Source organism: Nelumbo lutea, chromosome 5 (genome assembly GCF_056320005.1).
Source record: "Nelumbo lutea isolate HS-2025 chromosome 5, American lotus-T2T, whole genome shotgun sequence".
NCBI lineage: Eukaryota > Viridiplantae > Streptophyta > Magnoliopsida > Proteales > Nelumbonaceae > Nelumbo > Nelumbo lutea.
Genome location: NC_142688.1, coordinates 31,745,113 through 31,760,574, shown reverse-complemented (window position 1 = coordinate 31,760,574; position 15,462 = coordinate 31,745,113). Strand labels below are relative to the sequence as shown.

General features: G+C 35.0%; 1 long non-coding RNA gene across 5 annotated transcripts; it reads left to right on the top strand.

The window, feature by feature from the left end:
• The first annotated feature begins 6,702 nt into the window (after window positions 1-6,702).
• Window positions 6,703-14,381, top strand: LOC148851467 (uncharacterized). 5 transcript variants are annotated; one of them, XR_016098808.1, is made up of 9 exons: window positions 6,703-7,058; window positions 7,575-7,671; window positions 7,912-8,017; window positions 8,127-8,184; window positions 11,646-11,764; window positions 11,936-12,517; window positions 12,655-12,848; window positions 12,950-13,041; window positions 14,129-14,381. It is a non-coding gene; the product is annotated as an uncharacterized LOC148851467 (long non-coding RNA). The 5 variants fall into 5 exon arrangements; XR_016098805.1 differs by having other exon boundaries at window positions 6,706-7,058; window positions 11,862-12,517; XR_016098807.1 differs by lacking the exon at window positions 12,950-13,041 and having other exon boundaries at window positions 6,820-7,058; window positions 11,862-12,517; window positions 12,655-12,873.
• The last annotated feature ends 1,081 nt before the right edge of the window (window positions 14,382-15,462 follow it).

Genomic DNA, 15,462 nt, shown 5'->3' with positions numbered 1-15,462 from the left:
TATTTTCTGAAGTAATATTTTTCTGACATTATGCTGATGTATCACCATTTTCTCAAGGAATGGCATCGATACCATACGGACACTATATTAACAGAAAATGTTCAGCATTATGCGGTAGTCCAAGCCCGACGTGGGAATTGGGAAAGATTTTTTTTTTCATTTAATAATAAAATTGATTATTTATAATAAACTACCTCACAATTCAGAAATACAAAGATTTGACTATGGTTTTAGAAAAGAAAAGAAGAATAAAGAAAAAAATAGGAAAAATTACATATAAATACCTTATACTTTGCGAATAGTGACACTTAAGAGCCTAATTTTGAAATGTGACAAAAATCTACACTTAAGTCCAACATCATATGGTGAGTGGTAAAATTACCAAATTTACCATTTTAAATTCCTTTTATAGTAAACTATAGTTAGATACGTTGTACTTGGGAGTAGGGGTGAGCAAAATAAATCGAAAAATTGAATTGAAAAATCAATTAAAACCGAATCGGTTGGTTCGATGTTTTTAAAAAATCTAAGGTACGGGTTCGGTTTTGGTTAACTAATATAAAAAATTGATGGTTAATCGAGTCGACCGATATATATGTTTTTCTATATTATATATATATATATGTATATTATATATTTTATATATTATAAATTGATAAATATGCATTATATATAAATATATTTATAATATATTATTTATTATTTATTATTTAAAATATAATAATATATATATTTATAATTTTTTATTATATATTTATATATACTTTTATAATATATATTATAAAAACTAAAAAACCAAAAAACTAGCAAACTGAATCGACGATTAACCGAATCGGTCAACCAGTTAACTGATTAATTTTGGTTCGATTTGATTCCGGTTACCGATTTTCCAAAAATTGGTACTACCGGTTCAGTTTAAAAAAAGACCCATGGTTCGGTTATCCAAACCGTGAGCACCCCTATTTGTGAGTAATGACACTTAAAGGCTTAATTTGGAAAGAGTACAAATATAAATATGTAAAGTGTATTAAGCTCATTATAGAAGGAGTATGATACAAATATGTAGAGTGCAAGACCTTGTATTTTGTATTCCTTTTGTATGTATTTGCATTATACATATTTGTATTTTCACTCTTTCCAAAATTAGCATTTATATTATTTTGTACGTATTTGCATTGTATATATTTGTATTTGTACTCTTTCCGAATTGAGCCTTATATTTTTTTTTGTATGTATTTGCATTGTGCATATTTGTATTTGCACTCCTAAACTGAGCGTAAGGCTCTATTTGGAAGGAGTACAAATACAAATGTGTAGAGCGCAAAACCTGGTATTTTGTATGTATTTGTACTCTTTCCAAACTTAGTCTAAGGGCATGAACTTTCAAGTGCAATACTTTAGTACCCTAAGCTTTTTGAAATTAATGGGTGGTAAAATTACCTAAATGCCCACTATCTACCAATTTATTTTAAATCAGTACCACAATTTTCAAAAAATAAACATATTAGAGACAACTCAAGAAGGCATAAGGATTGTATTAAGATTGGGAACGTAGTTCTAAAATTTAATAGTTTCTAAAAACATTGAAAATTGGAGTCCCTTAAGTGTCACTACTAGACTTGTTTACAGGCCGGACAGGGCCGATCTTTGCCTCTACATTAACAAAATATGCTCAGGCTTGAGCCCGACTAGACATTTGGAAAAAAGTGTTTTTCTTTTTTGATTCAATTAAAAACTAATTTATTTATAATAAAAGACCTCAAAACCTAAAAAAATAATGAAAGAACACATAATTACTTGAAAAAAGAGAATAAAATAAAGAAAAAACATTAAATATCATTTATTATATAAAATATATTTTTATTATATAATACATAATCAAGTCAAGCTCGAGCTTGAATTGGGATTTTTTAAGAAAGTTCAAGCCTGGCCTGAAAAAGAGGTTGGACCCGATATTTTAGGCCCGAGCCTAAGCCAGTGGGCTTGAAATCCTATCCAAGCCCAACTTAGATCGGGTCAGCCTATCAGGCTACCCGACCCATGAACAAGTCTAATCACTACCACTAAATTACATGACACCTAGCTATAAATAAGTTTGATCAATTCCGATTTGAATCCGAATTTGATCAATTTAGTTAATGGATTGAATGTGAATATGCCCTGATCCATTTGTTTGTTACATAATATTATATATGTAAATTCTATATATTATTTAAACAATTATATACTATATATATTATAATATATTATTATATTATAAAGTTTTTTTTTTATTACAATTCAAATTGAGTTAAATTCGAATAAGATATTTGATAACATAATCTTGAAAATACAATGGGTTCTTATCATATTCGAGTAGTCATGTTTCTTGTCGAATCAGATCGTATATACCCTTTACTAAATCCGAACTAATTTTCTTATAATTCTACTAATTGTAATTGTCCCTTTTATATTATATAAAATATTGTCGGGTTAGGGTTAGGCTCAAGCCAGGATTTTTTTGAGAAGCATGATGAGTATCAACAACACCAAAAAGGGGAATCGTGGATTCCCCTCTTAAACGCTTCGCGCGACTAACTTGACACCACCTAAAGACTCTAAATACTCTAAAACCTTGGCGTCACTCAAGCTTAAATTCCCTTTTAGATATTTTCATTGATCAAGAGTTATGATATCATGACTCCCCTAAAAACAAACTGTTTAGACCCATTTGACACCGCCAAAAGTATACGACCCTCTAAAACCCATCTAACCAAATTTCACCTAAGAACTCCCTCTCTACCCTTTGCATCTTGTATGAATGGTTTTAATTGTGCCGTGGGGATCATTGTTAGAAATTATGGTGGGGAAGTTTTAGATATAAAGGCATACTTTCTGGATAAAGCCATAATCAATATGACAGAGGCCTGGGCTGCATGTTGAGCACTCAAAGCTCACCATCAACCGCTGTAGAGCATACAAAACATCATTGAGGATTGCATTGCATTGAAGACCCAATTCGAGTTTGGTTTAGAGTATCACCATGTCTTTTGTGAGGCGAATCAAGCTGCTGATTGGCTTGCTCATCAGGCTCAATTCATTCCTTAGACTCTTTAAATTTTGATTTGGAGGATCTCCCTCCCCCTCTTGGTTTTATAGGCTTGTGTAGCACGGCTTGGCTTTATTAAAAATAGACTATTCCATTTCACAAATTGTCGTTGGCCTACATAACTCTCCTTTCGTCTAGCATTAACACAATAAACTATCTAGAGGTAATCTTGGTCACCAAGTCAATCAACCCTTATAAGAGAATATTCCTATCTAGAATGACATTTCTACCACTAAGAACCACTAAAATACCCCTAAATTCCTCTCATTATTTCTCTTACCTAAAGTGCCCCTAAATTCGCCTCTTATGGTCTACCCTAGAGGGGACCTAAGGCATTGAAGCAACCTTGGCAAGTGAGCCTATTCTCAAATATATTCCTCCATCATCCTACTTCCCTTATTTCTTGGTATTTTATATTTTATTTTCCTCTTTTTCTTAATTTTTTTTTGCCAAAATAGAATGAAATAAGAGTTATTTATTTTTCCTTTTTGTTTATCCTTCTAAAGTGAAGGAAAAGATTGTTCGAACGTTGAAGGAGGAAATAATCGCCATAGGCGAGCTTTGAGCATTCTCCTCCATTTTTCTTAGTACCAGTTCGACAGTCATTCATCTCCACCGCCTTTGGACGTGAGGGAAGGAGATAAGGGCTCGAAGGAAGAGTGGACTGCAATGGATGTGCTTTGGCATTGATGTCTATGCCTCCATTCGTTCTAGTCCCAAGCACAGATGAAAAATCCTGGAATATCAAACGGAGCCGAAATCTCCCCAACGTCCGTTTATTCAAGTCCAAACGCAAAGGTAGGTTCCCCTCATGCCGTTTCTCTTCCTTTGTTCCTCCTCCCTTATCATTTTCGTAGAAACTTTGGACCAAGGATGAAAGGAGGTTGTTGCAGTCGTGACACCCATTTTCCCCTTCTTAAGTAAGAGTCGATGATTCCGAGAAAGGTGTATAGATGTGAACTTTAGTACTGCCCCATTCATCAAATTTTGGCCTGAAGGAGCTGGGCTTGAACGGGGCCACACAACTCATCCCCCTACATTCCATGGTTTAAGCTTTAGATCCCTAGTCATAACTCTGGTATTCTCAGCCTAACTTCTAGACAAAACTCTTTTCATTACCTTTCCAATCTAGGCCTACTTTCGATCCTCTTGAATAGTGGCTAGTTCCAAGAGAGGCGTGAAGATGGGAATTCTAGTTCGCCCCTCATTGGATTTCAGTCCAAAGCCTAGGTTATGAACATATGAAGCTTGAGATGCCTAACAAGATTGAGTGGTATACTCGATGTTTGATGATTTTTCTCTTTCAATTCACAGTGAAGTTTAGTATCAGTTGGGAATAGTAGGTTAGTGGTTTAAACATGCTTGAATTGATAAACCTATCAAAATAAATAAAAAAATCAATAACAAAAGGAAATAAAAGTAAAATAAAATACATAGTAAGTAGATTGTAAAATCAAATGATATCCTCCTAGAATCCCTTGACAGCAAAAGTCCAACAGTATCTAGCCTTTTTTTTTTTTTCTAGAATTTGTAGTATTTAGCTTATTGCCTTCTTGCAATTTGCCTAGATATATGCTTTTGCTTCTTGTAAAATTTTCAATCTTGTGTAGTTTAGAGTGTTTATAGGTGGACTTGGCAAACTTCAATACAGATTGTCGACTGTAGTGTGTCCAAATAACTTCTCGGACTCAGCTCGTTAGCACTAGAAGTGAGGCGGTGGCAGTAATAATACTCTTGTCACGGCATAGATTCTTTCTCGGAGGTTTGTCTATGAAGAAACCTGATTATCAGAGTCTAGAACACTTCTCGAACTCAACCTGTCAACACTAGCAATGTTTTGTACTCGTGCATTTAAAATATTCTCAACTTGGGAAGATCCAAGAATTGCCAAAAACATCTATTGCATAAAACTATGCCATTTAATGCATTTTCACCCTACTTGCATCATTGAATTGTTGAGTCTTCTGTTAGGAATCTGTTGTATAGGCTCAGTTTGGAAGGAGTACATATGTAAAACCATACATTTTGTATGCATTTGTACTGTACATATTTGTACTTGTACTCCTTCCAAACCGAGCCTTATTTGTATAAACTCCACCGGTTAATTTTTTGCATGTTCAAGTAAATTGACATTCACATAGAAAGGAGAGAGGGGTGCCTAACACCTTCTCTCTCCTCCCCAACTTACTTTGAAGGCCCTTACCTTGGGAGTCACTAAAAATCAAAATCTGCTCTGAATTTCAATATTGGGTGTAGGGGTGCTCATGGTTTGGTTAACCCAATTGTGGGGTTTTTTTTTTTTTTTTTTTTTTTTTTTTGTAACTGAACTGGTATTACCAGTTTTTGGAAAACTGATAATCGAAATCAAACCGAAACCAATTAGTTAACCGGTTGACCAGTATATATAATATTATATTTTAAATAATAAATAATATATCATATATTATCAATATATATTTATATATAATGCATATTTATTAATTTATAATATATAAAAATATTAAATATATATATAATATATAGAAATATATGTGTACTGGTTGGTTCAGTTAACTACTGGTTTTCTATATTAGTTAACTGAAACTGAACTGGTACCTTCGGTTTTTTTAAAACACTGAACCGATAAGTTCAATTAACTGATTTTTTTGTTTAATTTCGGTTGGTTTAGTTTTTCAGTTTTTTTGGCTCACCCCTAATTGGGTGTCCCATCACTCCCTTTTCTCTTTAATGATGTGTGGCATCTCCAACAATTCAACCAGTAAGGTGGGATACTTTCTGATACCTACAATGAGCCTTGCCCAAAAAAAGTTGAGACTCATCTTTTGGGCCCAAATCCATCTCCAAACCCAATAAAGAACAAGCCAGGTTGGGCTGACCCATTTGGCTACTTGGCTCATGAATAGGTCTACCTACAAAAAACCAAAGATGCCATCATGTGTTCCTTCACTCTCTAGGGCTAGGGCAGCAACTTGGGCTAGGTTAGGCCAACCCAACTCAACCCTAACCCAACCTAACTTTATATTTGTATGTACAATTATTATATAAATACTTATGAATATCTGTAATGCATGTGGCATGTATGTATATGTACACATATTCACCTATGAATTAATATATGTATTTATGTATAGACAATATGAATGTCAATAATTTTAAGTTTAAAGGCAAATGTTTAAAAAGCATGATTACTATGCCCTTTTACATATAATAATGCTAAAACTGGATTGATCTTTTATTTTGAAGCCAAAAATGGCTGAGTCAAAACTAAATTGATCTCAAACCTTGAGTTTTAGAGACAAGAATATTGATAAAATGAAGTAGAAAAATCAAATCAACCTAAACCCAACCTGAGCCCAAATTTTCCCAAAAACGACGGATGAATTGGGGGTGTCAAATCCGGCGGTCACAAAAACCGCCATTATAGGAATATCTAAGGCGGCAGAAAAGACCGCCACCTACATTGGTTTAAAAGGCTGACGCGGCGGTCTATAACAATATCTTTGGCGGATTTTATAACCAAACCGGAATTAAAACGGTCTAAATTCCGGTTCAATAGACCAAACGCGGGGAGGCAAAATTTTCCTTCTCCCGCACGAAGAAGGCTCCTTCTATTCGACAAGATAAATTACAGAGAAATTTATCCCGCGCGAAGGCAGAGAACCTTCTTGCAGAGAAGTTTTGAAGAAGACAGAAGGTTCACGAGCAAGATAAATTACAGAGGAGAATCAGTGTTGTGCTTTAAAAAAGCTTTTTTTCTTCACGAGTGAGATAAATTGTAGAGCAGAATCAGTTTTCTTCACGAGCAAGGTAGAAGACTTCTTCGATTGAGAAAAATTGTAGAGCAGAATCAGTTTTCTCTACGAGCAAGGTAGCAGACTTCTTCGATTGAGAAGGGGAAAGATCCCTTTATACTTGAGAATGGGAAATTACTGGGCATCCAGCACCGACCTGTTCGTTCAAGCAAGAGAAGGTAACGTTCTAACCCTTCTTTTAATATTCACACTAGCTAGCTACAGCTCCATCTCTCATGGCTGCCATCCAGTCCATCAAGGTGTTGGGGAAATGCCAGGTCTTTCCACCTGCAACTTCAATCGAGCATCATCCCTAACCTCAAAAACTCACCCTCCCTCGCCCTCCAACACTTCTACATTCTTGGCGGAAGCCTATTTGTAAAGGAGACAGTTGATGTTGGAAAACCCTAAACCTATACCAGAGAAAGAATCTTTCTTCTGTATTGTCCAGTTTTTGTGTTTTACTTGTTCTTTTACGTTGTAAAGGAGGATTTTGCTATGTTGGTGGTAGGCATAAAGCTTTCACGAGATCTTTATGATCACAAATCCTGAATAGTATTTCAACATAAAATGGAACTTTGAAACTTGAAACACAATAGTTAGGAATTGGGATATTTAGTTGACTTAAGCTTCCACTATGCAATCCTGTTTCTTTTGAGATGTTTGTAGCATTTAATCTGTGAAAACTTTTTCAGGGTGTTGGTTCTGGTGCTCAAAGTGATGTTTTTTTCTTATCATGGAATGACAAGGTTCAGCATATACTTGCATCCACTTCACATAATGGGACGACAGGTGGACAATGAATATATATTTGTTTTCCAGAATATTTTAAAAACCTATTTAGAATTTGCACATTGTTTATCTGAGAGTGAGTATTTTTTTACCATTTTTAGTGGTGTGGGACTTAAGGTGGCAGAAGCCAGTTATAACTTAAGTTGTTTATGCTTGGTGTAAGATGTTCTATGCACTTTTATGGTAATGAATCTACATGGTGAATTGTATATTTAGACATGGCTTTTCTCTTTCCGACAGTTTGTCAGATTCAAATAGAAGGTGAAGCTCTGTTTTACAATGGAATCTTGATATTACAACTCAGCTTGTTGTTGCATCTGATGATGACAGTTCACCTTCTCTAAGGGTGCAAATATATTTCTTATTACTAAGGATTTTGGTCCTATTATTATAGTCTTATCTTATAAATATTATCGATTTTAGTCTAAGTAATCTTTTTATGATATTTATAACAGTTGTGGGAAATGAGGAATCCGATATCACCATCAAAAGAATTTGTTGGACACATTCGTGGTATGTTATCTAACATGATAATACTTCATTTCTCCTTTTGTTAAATGTTAGTATGGTGGGCATGATTTACAAGTTAGGCTGTTTTTAATAGTATGGCTGCTGCTATGTTTTGATAACTTTATTTTGTGATTGGGAATCCTTGGTGTGTCTCCCTGGGTTTTAGAAAATTAGGTACTAATTGTAATTATTTGATGGTTGAATTTTGCTCTAATTTCTTTAGTTCATTATGCATTGTTTTTTTCTTAATTTGTTGATGTCATATTTGTTTTCTTGCCTTTTCTTTTTCTTTTTTGGATTTTGTTTCCATCACTTGATTTTGCAGGTGAAAGATGTCTGGTAGGAATTGGAGATATGAAGCAATTAGATATTGGTAGAGATTTGGAAGTTGGAGTTTTGTTTTGGGTGGGTTGGGTTTTCTGGGTGATGTTTGTGTTGGAATGGTGAGTGATGGTCTGTAATGTGGTAGGGTCTAGACCAATTCCTGTTCCTGCCCTTTAAAAATGAAGCATGTGGCATCTCATTAAGGCCTAGACCAATTCCCCAATTCACGGACTGTATTTCCAAACCATTGTTCCTAGTTCCTTCAGCCACTCTACTATTAATTTAGAGTCTTTCAATTCCCAATCTGTCATAGTTTAGGTCTCTAGAAATTTGTACTCCTTGCAAGACTGCTTGGAACTCAGCATACACCGAATCCCTTTCTCCAACAGGCCCTGAATTCAGGCATCTTTGTACTCCTTGCAAGACTGCCAGAGTACAATGAAGGATTCCCACAACTGTTGTGCTTCGGCCTTCACTAAACCCAAGGAAAAAGGCAGGCACCAAGTAGATCACCTCTCAACATTCTTATTGATATTGTCTTAATGCAGAGTCCCCAAAACCTATATAGTGGTATCACAACTATGTTTTGAAAACCAATTGGTCTAAATAGAAAAGAACTAGATAGGGAACAAAAGGAACTCTTTTGTCTTTTGATAAGCAAAAACTCTCGGAGGTTGTGATTTGTGAAGAAATTAATGGATCTATAGTAATCCTATAGGCGAATATGTTTTATGTTGTTGGCCCATTGACAACTGGGTGATTCTTTTTTACTAGATTTCCTTATCCTGTATAAATTACTCTCTATAGGCTTTACGGACTTTTCCTTCTCTTTTACATAATAAAACAAAATTGCATTAAAAGAAAAGAAAAGAGGTGTAAAAGCTCTGTACAGGCAACAACCCATAAAGGCAAAAATAAAGATACTAAATATAGCTGGGAGCAGCATACATAAAAAACCAACCCTGAACCAAAAATCTCCTATACATAAACCACTATACAAATGGCACCTACCCAAAAATCAGATCCAAAGGAACCTTCCACAGATTAAAAAAACAGAAAAACTAGCAAAGAGACCACCACCCTTCACTAGATCCACATAGATCCCACTTCACTCTATGGCCTCTCCATCTTGGACTTGCATTTGGAGTTCACACCTTTTCTTCTTTAGTACAAATGCATATTTTCAATCACAAAAATAATGTACATTCATTAATGTAAACCAAAAGCATATGTACAAAATGATTGTATGCAGAGGGATACACAAGATGACAAGAATACCATAGCCTAAAATTATCAAAAAAGAAAAAAAAAAGTATATCATAGCCTATCTGTATGTTAATGTTAGTCCCACTCCCACCCCACCTATCTGGGGTCTTAGGAGGGGTGGACTGGATGCAGACCTAATCATAGATCTTATAAGCTTGGGTAAATAAAAGAGAAGATAAAGAGAATAAGGGAAAGTGACATGAATCAAGTTTTGAGTAAAAGTGGCACCGTCAAGTTTGTAAGATTGGCATTCCAATTTGTGTAGATTCACCACTGTATTCAATTTCATGGAGTTTTAAAGATGCAGGTATTTACTATAACAATTTGAGCAAGTCTGTTCTTATTTTCGCCACTAGGTTTTAAACATGCAGTCTTTCAGTTTTAGTGTTCGCTGCAAAGCAATGTTGTACTGTTATGTTTAGCTTTGTATCCAATATCCACTATTTTGAAGTGAAGATCCCCAGAATGTGTACCAAATGGGAAATGCCCAATTAGAGAACCAAATCTCTAGAGTGGTCAAGTATATCTGTTAGGAGATAACTTGCTTGTATGAGCAGTATATCAAAATAACAATAACAATAATAATAAATAAATAAATAAATAAATAATGTTACATATCAGAGAACCATCAGATGCAGTGAATAGAGGCAGGAGATTTAACAAGAAACAACATTATAAGCATAATCTACCTAAAATTTCAATGCAGATAAAACCAGCAGAAGAATAACTAGCAACAACAGGTAGCATTTGCAGTTTTCTTCTCCGCCTGTATGTGGCCTGAATTGCTGCATCCATCCACATCTCCTCAACTAATGGTGCATATTCTCGAGTAGCAGCTGGGAAAATGGCTTCCAAATTACCTGACACCATAACTTTGGGAAGCCAATCGGAGAATGCTTTCAACCTTGGACCAATGGAATAGATAGTTTTTTCTTTATTCTCCTTGACATTTGCTGTTGTTAATTAAATTTCACTTTCAGATTCCTTGGTATAAGCAAGATCTCAAATCAAAGGTTCATGCTGGCAAAAAAAAAAGCTCTGAAACATGCTTAAGTTAAAGTTGTTTTTAAAAACCGACCACAAGAGATATTCCATAAATCAACTAAAACTATAGAAAAAATACTCCATTAAAAATTCAAACACATAGGAGGGGATGGGTTTAATTCATCACCCCTACAGGGGGCAGGGGAAAACGCATCATATATGCACAGAAACTACAAGTTCGAGAAACCATGGTATCATTTTTTATTTGCTGGGATTTGTTCAAGGAAAAGAACCATGGTATTTTTTAGCCAAGTAAACGTGATCCGAGGAAAATACAGACTGATGAAATCTGACTCAAGAAAGCCATACCCCAATTAATGGGTTCCATGTCCTAATTAAATAAATATGCTTCATTCATTTCATATTGGTACACCACCTTTGAGAAGACTGAAGCATGAAATCTGACTCAAATTTCAATCCTATATTTTAGAAGGTTTTACTGTTGCTTTAAAAAAAGAAGGTACTACTGTTCACAAGAATTTGACTTTGATGGTTCATGATTTTATTTGGGAAAGTTCATTTAAAACCAAAGTTTGAGTGGATCAACACAATCATCCTATTGCTATGAGGCTTACGTGTATCTGGTTCTGTTAGGAAGCTGCAGACTCTGTTAATTAATTGAGATGACAAGTAATATACACTTGAGATCTAATCTCTCTTGCAGTTAGGTCAATTAAGAAGAGAGAGGACTAAGCAGTGTAAAAGCTGCATCTATCCGGTTCATTTTTTGTGCTTACATGTTGGACCAGTCTTCTTTTACATTGATGGAGATTTGTCTTTACACCTTAAATAAACACAGCCTATATGCTTTATTTGTATTCTCTATGCAGTGCATTTGAGAGCTCCTAAGTGGTTGAAACGTCCAGTTGGGGCCTCTTTTGGTTTTGGTGGGAAGTTTGTTTCATTTCACCTGGGTCCAACTACGGGTGTCTAAACTGGAAATTCTCAGGTAGTTTATCCCTCTAATTGGTTGTCCTGCTTCTATTGTCTGCCTTCAATACTGATAACTGGAAATTCTCAGCACATTTCTTTTGTTTTTTACTCAGGTTTATGTGCATAATTTGGTCACTGAACAAAGCACATCATTTGACTTAATAATTTATGTTTCTCAATGCTTTAGTACCATGTATTGTCTGGAGAAGATCTGAGGATGATAGAGAAACATGGGGCTTCTTGAAAAGGTCATGTTTGACGAGGAAGGGACAGCAAGGACGAAGCTACTCACCTTGGATTCAGCATACACACCAAAGGAAATGATAATGTACAGGATGAGCTTTCCCATCAAATAAATTCTGTGAGTCTTGATGAGAAGTCATCAAATAAAACTGGACTAGATGGAGACAATGATGTTGGTATATTCTCTACGGATAATGATGAAGACTTCTTTAACAATCTTCAAAGCCCTAAGACAGATCCATCTCAATCACCTTCTGGTAAGAACTTTGTGGTCGAAGGTAGTGCAGTGCCTAATGGGGAGCAACTGCAAGAAGATTTTGATGGAGTGGGAGCAGACATTGATCCTTCAGTTGAAGATGGTATTCAGCGTGCTTTGGTTGTCGGAGACTATAAGGAAGCAGTTACCCTGTGTATATTAGCAAATTGAATGGCTGATGCTTTAGTTATCGCTCATGTGGGTAGTCCTTGTCTGTGGGAGAGCACACGTGATCAATACCTGAAAAGGAGCCATTCCTCTTACTTGAAGGTAGCCAACATCTCAATTCTTTCCTGGTGAATTAATGGCAATATGGATGCAGTATTAGAACATACAATTTGTTAATGGTAATGAATTCATGTCAGTTTTCATGAAATCCTTATCACATGAAAAATTTTTGTGTTCAGATTGTTGCTGCAATGGTGAACAATGATCTTGCAACTCTTATAAACACCTGGCCCTTGAGCTCCGGGAAAGAAACACTTGCCTTTCCTTGCTTTTCATGTCCAACTTTGTATTGTTGATTTTGTTTGTTGGTTCTTTTTTCACTATCTTAATCCTTCCTATGTTTTGTAGCATTTCTTGGAAGCTGAATCCATCAGTACGTTAATAAGCATTATATATCAGTTAATTTTTTTTTCTTTTATTTACTTGTCAATAGTATTTGTCTTTGTTTTTTATTATTTGTTTGTCTGCTTGTAGCCACAGATGGACACCATTGCTATATAACAATACTAGTGATGAATATCCTCAATAGTTCTCTTCTATTTGTATAATGATCATCCCTTGTATCGGTTAGTACTTGGTACCACTAGTACTTGTTAGAAGACTTTCTTAATTGTTCTGGCTATTGCATTGGTTTTTGGACCTATCATCTACAGTGTTAGCCTAATGAAATCTAGCTAGAAACCCTTTAAACTTTGGTAAATGACCAAGACATTATCTAGGATTGTTTTCTGATTAACTAACTAAGAAACACAACAAAACAATTCAAATAGATATCTAATCATCACCTAATGGAAGGCAATCCATGAAGGTAATATAGCTGATGGGGCTTCATCTATATTTATTATTCATCAAGCAAAAGGAGAAACTATGAGTCAATTGTGGCATGCATAAATGGTTAGACTTACCAAGGAATAAAAAAGAAAAAGATGAAATTTCTTCCTATCCCTTCAGCACAAGGTTTAGGGTTAGAATGGTGACAATGTGTGACACCACTCGCATCAACATCATCCATTAGGAGTTTCTAACTTGGACTGCAATACCATTAAGAAATCAATCATTCATCCAGTAAGGTTCTAACTTGAAGGCTTTTCAGCACTAAATCCACCTGAAGTTGAAGGCTTTTTAAAACTCATTGGATTTAATCAATCATTCACCCATTTATCCAAGAAAGTCTCACTTAGAATACAACACGAAACCCAACAAGGATGCAGAGGTAGCAGGTTAGAATGCCAACCATTTCTAGAAAATTCTCACACCCCTACCCCCCTTGACACTTTATTCATGTCTCATGATGATATCAAGCATCATATTTAGGCCTTATGAAAAATAACTAGTTAGTTTCTTGTAATAGATGTTTCTTATGGGGTGTGGGTTGTGGACCTATGTTTGTAGCCCTAGCTCTCCCTCCTACCTATGAAAAGACGATAAGAAACATGTTGAACATTTCTTTGGTAGGTTCACATAAGTTTATATTATCATTTGTTTTATTTCTGGATATAAACCGTGTTAGCATTATGTACTGTGTTTATGTCTTTAGTTATTTTATATAAGCAAATACTCTGAGTTTTCAGTGCAACAGGCTTCATATAGTTCCTTTATTTATTTATTGAAGCTATGTAGATCTGATGCGATCTATCGGACATTTTGGTTCAGGTTATAATTTATGCGGTGCTGTATTTAAAGCTGAGTAGAGCTTGGATGTCTGTTGGAGTCAATAAGGAGAATAAAGCACAAAGATTATCAGATATCTTAAATTATGATAGAAGTAGAAAGAAAGGAAGATGTGTTATATTATTTGACAAATTGAATTTTTTTTTAAGTACTTGTGTTTATTGTGTCAATTGGATATTGTATTTGAATAATTCTTTTGGAAATAATAATAATTAGTTTTTTTTTTAATTTAATACATTAATTTTGTTTCAAATTACATTTTTATTTAATTTATTTTTATGTATTAATTGTCATGAAATTTTTACTAATCAGGTATCGAAGTGATGAATTAGTAAAAGTGCTAGTGGAAAAAAAAAAGTTGGAATAAACCTGATATAAAAATATATAAAAAAATCTAAGTCGGTGGTCATCCAACCGCCGTCTTTGACATAAACAATTTGTCATATAATACCTAAGCCAGCGGTCAAATAGCATCTAATCCGGCAGTTTGAACTGCCACTAAAGATGGCAGGGATGTTTGGAAAAAGCTAAGGCGGCAGTCTTTTAGGACCTAAGTCGACGGTCAAAACCGTCGCCTTATTTTATCACCAACTCAGCGGTTCCGATAGACCGCCACTTTAGAGCAACTTGAACCGCCTTCGACCAGCCATCAAAGGCGGCAGTCATTTCAACCTAAGCCGGCAGTCCTGATCTAAGGTGGCAGCTTCTTAGGGGGCGGATGCATGACCGCCGCCTTAGACCTAAGCTGGCAGTCATAGGACCGCCGGCTATGACCTTTTTTCTTGTAGTGTGACCTAACCAGCGTTGACTTGCACCTATAGGTTGAGTATGTATAAAGTATAAACCCTCTTTGTTTTTTTTTTGTTTTTTGTTTTTTCTTTCTCTGATCATGAAATATTAACAGTAATGAGACATAAGATGTAGGAGAGCAGATGATCTTTGTCAGGAATTTTGTCAATGGAATGTGGAGGTGAGGTAGCCTTTTTTTGTATTTGTGTATGTCATATAAACATATAATTTTGTTTTGACACTTTTGAATACTAGTAAACATGTACATGCATTTTTATGTGGCATTATAGCTAAGACAACTATTTATAGTTCATGGACAGTTTCTGAATAGTTATAAGTGGACAGTTTCTGGATATTATAAATGGGTAATGTCTAAAATGAGAATAAAGGACATATATGCCCTTTTTATGCCCATTGTATGTTTAGGCAAGGGGAAGAGAAAACATCCAATGAAATTTCTAGAAAGAAGGGGCATTCGCTCTTTTATAGGTATAGGTGATTTATTTTTCTATAGATAATTTGTATAT